Raw genomic sequence first — 13105 nt, 5'->3', positions numbered from 1 at the left:
CGGACTCGGCAGCTTTTAAAGGCGCAGGCTTAGCTTTAAGAAATAGGACGAATTTAAGGTGTAGCGGTGAGGAGTGCCGAAGCCTGACACCAACCACACTTGGAGAAAAATTAGAGCAAAATTAGTTTCAGTCAAAAAGACCTCTGTCTTGGTTTCACGGTCTGGGCTAATATTTGTCAATCAGTGCTGATCTAAGATGAGGTCTGGTGGCATTGGGTTTTCAGGGGAGTTCACTCCTGGTCCTGGAGTGCTGGTCAGCAGGTGCTTTCCTTGCTCTTACAACTCCAAGTATAAGTGGACCCTGAATCAGCGACTTGGTAATCAGCGAAACTGGTAAATCTGAGCCTGGGAATTGTCAAAACGTCTGCATCATTACATTATGAAGCTGTAAGCACCGTTCATGTAGACAAAGTCAAGATCTGGCTGGTGTGAAATACTCTGGGAACATCTTAAAGCTCTATATGTATACTATATTCAGATTTACCTTCATTATAATTTAAATAACTTCCAGGCCATTAAGCCTTGTTAATACAATTTAAAAAGATTGATGGACAACCTTGTAACCGAATAATACCATAATAGTAACACATGTTTAGCGTCAACTTCAAAAAACAACAAACAAACAAACAAACAAAATACATATGTATATACAGCAGGTGAAAGTATTGAACACGTCACCAATTTTCTAAGTAAATATATTTCTAAAGGTCCTAGTGACATGAAACCAGATGTCGCATCCCATCCACCCATCCAATCCACACATGCAAAGAAATCAAACCATAGATGTCCATAAATTTAATAGAGCTTTGTGTAATAATGAGAAATGAGTATTGAAGTATTGATGTATATGAAGTATTAACACTTCATACAAAAGCCATTGCTGGTGATGACAGCTCTAAGATGCCTGCTGTATGGAGAAACTAGTTGCATGCATTGCTCAGGTGTGATTTTAGCCCATTCCACACAAACACTCTTCAAATTCAGGAGGTTCTGTAGGCTCCTTTTATGAACTCTGAGCTTTAGTTCCTTCCACAGATTTTCAATGGGATTCAGGTCAGGTGATTGGCTGAAACTAATTGAGAGTTTTCTTGGCTGTGTGTTCAGGACATTTGTCTTGCTAAAATGTTCAACCTCACTCAATCTTCATCACCCTGGTAAAAAATCTGGCAGCAGTTTTTTTTTTATCAAGAATGTCTCATGTCTCAAGAATGTACATTTACAATTATGCAATTATATGAAGCGTGCTTGTGCCGTCTGCTGAAAAACAGCCCCACGCCATGACGCTCCCACCTCCAAACTTCACTGTTGGTATGGTGTTTTTGGTCTTCTTCTGTAACCAATGCCATTAGTATGTTTTGCAACAAAAAGGTTGCGAAGGTCTCGAGAGTGCACACTGGTTTTACCCATCATGAGATGTTTCCTGTGTGGCACCTTGGCACTGAGACACTTTTTTATAGGCCATCAGTTGAACCAACTGATATTAATTTTCACTAAGTGGCGGGATCGGTTTCTAATCACAGTTGCCTGCTTTGTGGTATTTGGTATTTTACACCTCAGACCACCTCCTTCATTTCAAATGTGTCTGTTTCTATGTGGACATGCCCTATACAGATATAATCCTGAGAGTAGAGAGTCAGATTTGTTCACTGTAGTGGTGACGAGAAGCAGACGTCTCATGCTCATAATATTTAATGCATTAATATTATTACGTAAAATGGTTCCAAATACGCTATCTGGTACCTGAGACGATAGTTTTAAGAAGGTTTTGGCCTAAAACATGGCTGAGAGATATATGCAGGGCTTTGTGAGCCAGAATACACCATGTACCTATCATACACTACCATATTATCTAAAGTGTGTGGACACTTGTCCCAAATATTGAGTATATAATATTAAGCACATAGCCTTGTAATCTCCACAGACAAAACACTGGCGATAGAAGTCATACCGAAGAGTTAAGTGACTTTTAGTTTTTCATTGGTTGCCACCTTTACTACAAGTCAGTTTGTTAACTTTTTGCCCAGCTAGATCTCTCCTGGTCAAATGTAATTGTAGTTATTGTGAAATGGAAACCTCTAGAAGTAACAATAGCTCAGTCTAAATGAGGTAGAATCACATAAACCCAAAGAGCAGGCCACCGAGTGCTAAAAAATGTAGTGTGCAATGATCACCTTCTTCATCTTTTGTTGCATGACTAACTGCCTCTCAAAGCAACATCAGGGCAAGTGTGTGTCTTCGATCAATCTGAGCAATGCCAAGCGTGGTATGAAGCAGGCTGCCATTGGACTTGGTGGAAACCAATAGAGCACTACCTACCAGACTACTTAGAGCCCACAGTAAGGTTTGGTGGAGGAGGGTGGGGCCCCTTAGTTCCAATGAAGGGTAATGTTAATGCTACAGCATTCAAACACATTTACAAACTTTAGTGCTTCCAAATTAGGATGCAATAGTTAAGGGAAGGGCCTATTCTGTTCCAGTTTGACTGCACCGCCATGCACAAAGCGAGGTCCATAAAGACATGGTTTGGTGGAGATGGCCTCAACTCCATTTAACACATTTGGGATTAACTGGAGTGTTGACTGTGAGCCAGGTCTTCTTGTCCAACATCCATGCCTAAACTTATAAATACTTCAATACTAAGAAAGCAAACAAGCAACTGAAGACTAAATATCAGTCCTTTAAAGTTAATACTAAAGTAATTAACATGTGTATGTTCTGTCTTTGCTCAACTTGCTCAACTATATATATATATATATATATATATATATTATAACATGTACACATTTCCAGCTGTTTGCTACACCAATCAAACAAGAACAAACTAAATAGCTCAACACAACTAATGTAACTAATATAGGTGGTTTCTTTAAATTCACACTAACACAAAATGACACTTTTAATGACTACTGCATTCTTAGAATTAATCACCCCTTAATAGAATCCCTCATAGGAGCACACATTTGCCAATCAGGTGGCAAATCAAGGGCTTCATTAGTTGCAATACCTGACTAGGGGTTTGTCAAATCAAATCAAATCATGTTTATTGTCACGTCCCTCACAGTAGTAAAAAAAAAAGAACACATTTACAAAATAGATATACTGAATATTTACACATTAACTTATACTATACACATACAGACATTATATACACACTATACACACATTATACATACTCTCTATTTACAATATTGCACTTGTTTAAATCAGTTAAAATGTGCAGGTTTGATATAATCTGAATGTTTACATTATTTACAAAAGACACTGGATGGTGTAGTGTGGGTGGGGAGAAGTCTTTGTGGGTGCAGTGTAATTGAGCATAGGAGTTCCGGTAAGTAAGTGCAGGGTGCAGAGTGTGTTTGTCTGGGGTGGAGGTGTGATGATACAGGTGAGATAGCTTGTGGACTGTGGACTGGAACCCTGTGCTGTTGTTAATTCAGCAGCCTAATTGCTTGAGGATAGAAGCTGCCTTTGAACCGACTGGTTCTGATCTTCAAGCTTCTGTACCTCCTGATGCTGGGCAGCTATGGAACACCAAATCCTTGAGTGACAGCAACAAAACATAAGGCAAAATTTGGTGGCAACAGGCACTGCTGAGCGCTGAAACAAAACAATGAGTCAGCTGTGTGTCTGAAAGAGGAAGAATGAAGCATACGCTGAAAAGAACACCCTGTCTACAGTAAAGCATGTCAGTGACTAGGTGTACTCTGGGCCTACTTTGCTTCCATTTGCCCCTGAAAACCTGCAGTCTGTGCTAGGCAGGGTGGATTCAATAAGGTATCAGGAAATCCTAGGAGAAAACATGATGTGTTTCCACCTAAAAATAACAGCTTTAAAATCGTCTTGACTTTCCACTGACCTGTACTAGGCAGAATAGCACTCCTATCATTGCTACTATGGGCTGAGCGCACCAGAAACGGAACTATGTAACTCGTTGAAGCGGGCAGGATAACATCTCTGCGTAATGCTGTGTAATATGCCCTTTTTTGGTGGCTCAAAGCCACAAATGACACTTTCTGACTTGTAAGGGGAAGCCCAGGAGCAAGAAATGCAGCATAATGCTGCTTTACGTTTTTGGTGTGGCCTTCCTGGCCACAAACATGACTGCAAATATTATTTTACATTTAGTATGCCATACACATTCATTGAAAAATATAACAATTAAAAATATGTTAGCTTATTAACTTTGCTTAGGTCAGTTCCATATTTGGTAAAATAGTCAAGTTATAGATATTTTTCTGTCCCTATAGTCCTTATTGTTTAGATCCTGATTTTAGGCTGTGTAAAATTTAACATATTCTCAGACCAGATTCTGATTGTAGTGTATACCACCATGATGTTATTAAAAAAGGCCTGTTTCTTTAAATCAGGCTAATTAAGCACATAACCCAAGCTTGTTTATGCCAGAAACCACACAGCATGCCTGCAAAGTTGCTTTGCAGTGAGTAAAAAGTTGTGGAGGAATGGCTTAGTTTTTACACTCTAAATAAAAAGGATTTTAATAGTCCTGAAAAACAGTTCTTTTATAACCCAATAACAACATTGGAACCCTCTTGATGCTATAGAAGAGCAAGGTTCAAAGAGCAAAGGTTCTAAATAGAACCGCCCTAAAAAGGTTTTCCACCAATCCAAAGATGCCTTAAACTGGAAAGAACCATTTACATGTCTAATGATTCTATACTGAACCACTGCCTTTACTAGGGAACTCTTAAATTCTAGAAATAGAAAACTATTAAGGCAAAAGGCACTGCAATTGATGTGTACATGCCATTGTGTGCATTGAGTGGCAGGTGTAGGGATGCAATGCACTGCGGAGCTGCATCTGGTATAAAATGCTCTTCACTTTATACAGATATGTCATTTGGGCATTTGGGAAAACAAGGGGAGGGGGACTGTGCATTTATTTAAATAAAAGTTAGTGCATAAATGCTTCTATTGTTTTTTAGCCACTGCTCTACATCCAATACACTGGATTATGTTTACACTACTATTAAAGGAACATACAGGGACCATACCCCCCCCTCCCACCTCATACAGTCTGATCACTTCAGTGTACAGCTTTTTCTCACGTACCAAGCAATGCTAAAACGTGAGAAACCAGCCACAAGAACTATCAAAGTGTGAACTCAAGGAGCACTTTCAGCACTGACCTGTTCATGTTTAAGTAAGCTACCATGTGTGGGGATCACACAGACAAGATATGCACCATCTGTCACTGGTTATATAAGCAAGTGTGTGGACGATGTTGTAAACACCAAGACAGTCAACACTCAACCCAAACTGAATTCGTGGCTGAACACTGAAGTACATTCCCGGCTGAAAGCCCTGTGTTGCTTTCAGATAACATGGCATTCAGGTCAGCTAGAAACAGCCTCACTACTGGCATCATGCAAGCCAAGGCCTCATATGCTTCACAATACACCACTCAAAATGATACTGACTACAAAAAATAGGAGGAATCTTCTAGCCTGCACCAGTGTGGAGAACCATGCTGAAGGTAAACCCTAAAAAGCCCTAAAAAGATTTCTAGACATATGCTCAAGAAGAGCATCCACTGATGTTTGCACAGACATCTATAACATCCCCCTGGAGTAGGCGGCCGTCCCCACATGATTCAAATCAGCTGCTATCACTTCAGCATCAAACTGGTTATGTCCACTGAAGACATCATAACCACAGCCATCCACCTGGACAGCAAAGCCACTTGTGTCAGAATAGACTATCCAGCTCCATGGCCTTGTGCATCTGAACTCCCCAGGGTGGTGTACTTAGCCCTTACATTACCTATTGCTCACCTATTATGTCACCAAACATCACAGCAATCATATCATTAAGTTTGATGACATCAGAGTTGTGGGCCTCGTCCCCAACAACAGTAAGAGTCTACTTAGAGGAGGTAAGGTACCTTAAATTGTGATGCAAGGACAGCAGTCTTTCTTTGCATGTCACCTAGACAAAAGAGATGACTGTGGAGTTCAGAAGGACGCAAGCACCCACTGCACATCAGGCATACGACAGTGGAGACGTTCGAGTTCCTGGTACTGCAGATAACTGACCTGGTCCCTGAACACCTCCTGGTCCCTGGTCCTTGAACACCTCCTCGTTAATGAAAAAAGGCACAACAGCATCTTTACTTACTGACTGACTGAAGAAAGTGTGTCTACACACACACACACACACACACACACACACATCCTCAACTGGTTCTACAGAAGCATCCTAGGGAGCATCTTGAATTCCAGCATCATGATTTGGATTAAAAACAGAAAAAACTTTCCATTCCTGCCTCAAACAGGAAAGCACTGTAAGGGGGTGGTGAAGACTAGTCCTAGTCATAAAGCTCCCTGGCCACTGAGGACATCTGCACCAAACTGTGTAAAATGAATGCCTGCAGCATCGGAAAGGATCTCTCTCATTACTCACACAGACTGTTTACACTCCTCCCGTTTGGAAGAAGGCTACGGAGCATCCAGGCCAAGTCCTTCAGACTCATGAACAGGTTCTTCTAGCATACAGTGTGTTAAAATAACACTAACTATTTTTTTTTAGAACTTTCTAGTATAGAATAGTGACTGTCTCTCAGGTGAATGAGAATATCAATGTATGACATGGTCAGACTGTCAGCAAAAACATAGAAAGTGAAGTTACTGTGGTGCATAAACACTTTTGCAAAGACAAATGACCATCTGAGAGTACAGTGGTGTAAAATCCACAGGCACTGGTCTACAGGGGAGTGGGAAAAAGTAATATTCTTCACCATGTTCTTCAGTTGCATGCAGACATGCATGTGCGGTTACACCAAGATAACTGTACAGGCCTGGATGCCTAATTCCTTTAGTAAATGTGTCTGGTGGGTCTGTTAGGCTGTAGGGTCACTGCAAATCAATACCAAGTGCTTCTGACTGATCACTTATCAGTCAGACCTACAACCTAAAAACGCAGACATATATAGACAGCTGGCCGCACTACAAAGTAACTGCAGCCATGTTACAAAAAATGTAGCGTACAAATTTTACCTCATTTGGCAAGCTGTGCCATGTAATCAGCATTATTTCACTCTGACATACCAAAAAGAAAGAGATCTACAAAGTCAGTTGACAGAACTTGTATGTTGTCGTATGAAACTAAGCTAAGCTTTGGTTCTGTAATCTTACTTACACCAGTTCAGAAATGATCTTTCTGACCATAACTGTCCAGTTCGGTCAAAAGTAAAGATGTCAGAGGTGTTCAACCATGTTTATTCTACTGCTTTCCCCACTGTTCAACAATCTATTGATTAATATCGATTAATATTGCCAATCAGTTTCGCCAGTTCAATAGAGGACTGTAGTAGTCCTGTGAATGCTGAATGCTGGGGTTTTCAGTGATCTGAGAAGTGGGTTTCCAAATCTGAATGAATGGCACTTACAGAGGTGAACATTTCACCAGTTTCCAGAAGAAACTATTTCTTTAAAACCAGTGAATAACTGTTCTGGTATAATAGCTGAGAACCATATATGACCATGTATATCAATTGTAAACTAAATATAAATTGAATTTAGTATTTTAATAATGTTAGCTTTAAATGTTCTGTACAAAAGCAGGGATTCAATGCAGATGATGCTGTAGTTCTACCATAAACCATTATTTACACTTAGTGTCATGGTGTTAATCTGTAATTAAAAACACTTATATTTAAGATCACAAAGATTGCAAATATCACAAATATTTTAGATCAAGAAATTAGAAGCCCTTTATAGTCCTTTATTTTTGAGCATGTACTTTTATACCTGAGAAAAACAATCAATACTGCACTGTTAATCATACTGCAACTTTTACTTAAGTATTTTCTTACTGGATTACTGGTAAATATATTTACTTACGAACAGGACTTATGTACTTCTGCCACCTCTGATCATTAAACAGCTGAATGTGCTCGAAGGAGAACGTTTTAATCCCAGGGCAGCGGCTTTGACCACCCCTCCCCCACCCCTACTTGGGACACTTTTGGACAGCTGAACGTTCTTGGAGGAGAACATTCACTGCCCAACTCTATCTCTATTTGAAAGATCATTGTGCTCAGACTAAAACGTACAGTGTCTCTGTATCCTCTGTGTACTTGCTGAGTATCAGGTTTCAGGCCAATTGCTTTGGCCACCCCACACACTCGCCCCTCCAAACTGGTGCCATCTCTGCTTTCAAAAAGAATGCTGGACACCTGAATGTGCTCAGAGGAGAATGCTTAATGCCAAACTCTGCATCGTCAACGTTTAGTGCCCAACTCTTATATATTCTCAACTTCTTTGCCGCTTTGGCCGCACTACCACCCCCTACTTGGGGACATATCGGACAGCTGACGTTCTTTGGGTGGAATATCTGTTCCCTCAAATTACTTTCAGAATTTTATCCCGGGCCAGAAACTTTTTTGCCACATCACCACTCCACCTACTGGGGACTATGTTGAACAGCTCTTTTTTTGAAAAGTCATTGGACAGTTGAACATGCTCGGCCAACAATGTTCAGTGCCCAGCTCTTCATCAGTGAATCCCCCAACTACATATCCTCCAACTCTATTTTTGAAAGATCGTAGGACAGCTGAATGTGCTTGGAGGAGAATGCTCAGCGCCCGTCTCTGTATCTTCATCATTGCTGAGTTTTAATCCAGGGCCAGTAGCTTTGGCCACACTTCTACCTCCCGTACTGGGGACAATATTAGACAACTAAATGTTCTTGGAGGAGAATGGGTACTGCTCAACATGCTTGGAGGAGAATGCTCAGTGCCAAATCCGTATCCCCAACGTCATTGCTGCCGACCTTGGGGAAAAACGCCGCCTATTCAACATACAAAAGTGTAGCTCGACCCCAGGAGAACGGATCCTGCAGGACGTAAGCAGGAGGACATCTACTGACTGACCACACCATGACCCCCCCAACTAGGGACAATATTGGACAACCATGCGTTCCTGGAGGAGAACATTTACTGTCAAACTCTGTTTTCAAAAGACTGTTGGACAGCTGATAATTCTTGGAGGAGAATATTCACTGCCCAAATCTATTTTCTGAAAGAACAATGAAGAGCTGAACATGTCTGGAGGAAAATAATCAGTCCCAGCTCTGTATCCTCAACTTCATTGCTGAGTTCCAGTGCCAGGCCAGCTTGTTTGGCCACACCACCACTCTCCCTACTGGGGACAAGTTTGGACAGAGGAGAATGTTTACGGCCTAACCCTGTTTTAGAAAGTTTGTTGGACAGCTGAATGTGCTCGGAGGAGGATGCTCAGTGCCCAACACTGTATCCTCACTGCTGAGTTTTAATATCGGGCTAGTAGCTTTGGCCACACCACCATCTCTGCCTACTAGGGATAGGGTTGGACAGCTGAATGTCTTTGGAGGTGATCATTCACTTACCAACTCTATCTGATGAGAAATGACATTATATCTTTCCAGTGACAAAACAGACCTAAACTGGGACAAGACATTATTTCACACACAAACATTCTGTGTGTGAAATAATGATGAGAGGAGAGATGAGTCAAGGAGAGTTAAACTCCACTGTTGATGCCTCACTTTAGTTCTGCTGCTCAGTTCAGTGTTCTAACACACTTCATTAAGAATACAACTAACTGGACATCAGATGTTCCTCTGAGCTGAGAACTATTTCAGATTCTGCAGGATGTAAGCAGGAGGACATCTACTGACCCCAACCTTTTGGAGAGAATGGAGCACTTGCCCTGAGCCTCGCTGTGATATCATGGATGATATCATATAGGGTGTTTTTTTTTTAATTGATTTAAAGATTTGGCCACACCTCAGCGCCCCCTACTGGGGACCATATGGGACAGCCCTACGTTCCTGGGGAATAATGTTTACTTTGTTTTCAGAAGATGTTGGACAGCTGAATGTGCTCTGGGCCAAATGCTCACACAGAAATCTGTATTCTCAATTTAATTGTTTTAATCCCAGGCCAGTAGCCTTGGCCACAGCACCACCCTCCCTACTGCTGAATGTTCTTGAAGGAAAATGCTCACTTTATTGCTGAGTTCTCATCTTGTGCCAGTGTGTTTGACCACCATCACCCCTATCAGAGACAACCTTGGAGCTCAGAGAAGAACTTTCACCTCCTAACTCTTGACAACTCATACAAAAAATCTAAGTTGCCAAAGCAACAAACTAGCATGCTCATTAAAATATGACAAAGCCATATGTGCTACAGCAGTCTAGCACAAACATTTCAACATAGCACACAAAAATGTAGATGCATGCTTTAGTCTAAAACAGGTTAACTGTGCCTACACCAATTTAGCCCCACATAAGTTATTATGATCAGCCAATCAGCGAAGGTAGTCACAACAGATCTTAATTACAAATGAGTTAAAGGTACAGTAAAAGAAACTGTGTTGAACTGTAAGGGGTAATGATTGGTGTTGAAATGAATTCTAATTGTCATGGTTCATCTTCTGTTCTGATAAGAAATGAAATTATTCTTCCAGAGACGTTCAGGCCTAATCCTGGGCCGGAACAGTGTCCAGTGAGTGAGTGAAATAATGAATATCTAGAAGATGATCGGCAGGAGAGGAGACTTGGTTCTGCTGCTCAGTTCAGTGTTCTTTTGCTCTAACACACTTCATGACCTTGACCTGCTTGAGATAACGCCACACTCTCACTGAGCCTTGCTGTGATGTCACGGATGATGTCATTAAAAGGGATTCTGAAACTGTTCTGCTGATTCAGCTGCTGCTAGATTTACTGCTGGCTGGACTTTCCCTCACCAATAGCTTCACTTCTAAACCAGTAAAGAGCTCCCAGCAACACCAGTGCAGCTGTGAGTTTAATAGCCCCTTCTATGGGGCTGTGAATTCATCTCTGCAAACCACTCTAATACAGTTTGGATTTAATACCCTACGGGGACCAGAGCCCATCTCTCTAAACCAATGACTGTAGACAACATAAAACAGTGCCACATCTCTCAAAAGTGAAGCAAACCACAGGTCTGCTGGCTGGTTGCAGTATGGCATGTAGATTAGCCCATCCCCAGATTTTTAAATGGCAAACCATCCGTTTTTAAAACATTTTGTTAGCCAGCTAACGTTAATGTAGTAGGGTGCTGGACTTGGGAAAGGGAGGGGCAGGGACAGATACATGTTTCATCTAAATGTGTGCTCCCTCTGATGATCTCAAATTCATAACCCTAGTTAAGAGTTGCTCGTTTGTTGACACTTTATGATCTTTAGGATGAAGAAAAGGGAGGTCCCAGATGTGGAATAACTAGGGTGAATGAGTGGGTGGGAAAGAGGAGGATAAAGAATAAACAGTGACAATGTTGAACAGTGTTATGGCTAAAAATGTTACATGTGGTTACATGAAAACTGATTCATCCAGCATTACCCTGGATTTATTCATATTTCAACCAGTGGTCAGTCTCCTAATTAATACCGTCTCTGGCTTCTCTTAATCGGTTAACCACCATCATAAGTTATGAGGATATTTTTAGCAAGCCCACAGTCAGCTCTGCTAGATTCTAGCTCTGCTGGAACTACTGGAATTGAAGAATAAGAAAAAATATAAAAGAGGCCTGAAGTTCTTTATTCTCTGAAGATGGATTTTTTGATTTAGGAAGCTTATTCAAGTCAGTCCATCACCTTCAGAATGCTTTGAGTCCTCTAAAAGCTACGCCTCAAAACATTAAGAATTGTTGATGAATTTAAAAGCAAAGGATTCGTTGCGTGACCCTGCCATCAGCCACTTCATCCAATAGGACAGAAGGGTGGACTTCATTCTCAAGTAACTCCCTAATCAAAGGGTAAGCGATTTACAATCTTATAGGCTGATGTGAAGCCTTATTTGAGGCTTTGTGTGGTGGAAAGGCGTGACGAAGGTGTGTTTTAAACCTTTGCCCGTTGATGCACACAGAGCTTGTATGACGATGTGAAAATATGCATTTAACTTAAGAAATTAAAAATTTTTTTTAGGTGATCAACATCTCTGTGCTTTTTGCTTGTTGCATTTCTCAGGCTGAGCTATCATCTAAATTTTTGTTTCTTAACGTTTGCAGTACTTTAGGAGAGGACAAAGGAAACCAGACTGGCATTCTCTTTCAGATAATAGAAGGGGATCAGAGAGCTGAGGTTTAAAAGTTATAGTTTGCTGCCGGTTAAACATACAACTGTAGCAAATATTTTCTGTAGCTCTGAATTTAAATTATATAAAGCTTAACATATACATTGTCTTTTGTGTGTGTGTTTGTTTCAGCTATCCTGGAAATGACTACAGAAAGTGAGGCAAAGTGATGGAGAGAGGCTGAGGAGGAAAAGAAATAAACATTTAAATGAAACCACTGCAAAGTCTTGTCATTATTACATTTTGTGGGAACTGGAATGTGTACCAGTGTAAATATGCGAGCCGTATTGTACATTGTCTTTTAAACAGACTGGTAAAAGGGGCATTTTATGTAATAATTTGTCATTACATATCATGTCATTTTTATAACCTGTTTTCCCAAAACTAACTGACTAGGTTAAGGGGGTGCATGTTACCAATGTACATCTTTTCAGAAATGTGCAATATTTGGAAAAAGTCATTATGATTAAGTTATTTTTCATTACCCATTCAATATATCAATTTAAGCTTAGTTTTGGTGTAATATAACATACAGTCAACACAAGCTGTTACATTGCAAATATTATTTATAGTCAATGCTTATTCATAATGACTTGTCTGCGTATATAAAGCTGATAGATGTCAGAAGACGCCCCCGGCCGGAACCAGAACTCATATTATCTCTCTAAACCTGTTTAAGCAGACACGTTTTAGGTTTAGTAGCTCCCCGTCCAAGAAACAGAACTCATCTCATCTCTTAAAACCACTCAGCGTGGGTTTAACAACACCCCATAAACTGCTCAAACACACACTGGGGCTGTGTTCCAATTGCATACTACACACTAAAACTATAAGGTATAGACTACACACTAACCTTAATAGTGTGGGTTTGACAAGCTAGCACACAACATATTAATCTACTCATTCATTTCAATCCAACAGGAAGAATGATGAAGCTATGCTAAGCTATGCTAATTTGCTGTGCCAACATACATCACTGCAAGTCCTCGAGCTGACGCCATCGCTTGCCCTA

The sequence above is a fragment of the Salminus brasiliensis genome, chromosome 9, assembly GCF_030463535.1.
Source record: "Salminus brasiliensis chromosome 9, fSalBra1.hap2, whole genome shotgun sequence".
Taxonomy (NCBI): Eukaryota; Metazoa; Chordata; class Actinopteri; order Characiformes; family Bryconidae; genus Salminus; species Salminus brasiliensis.
Note: the sequence above shows the minus strand (reverse complement) of the source record.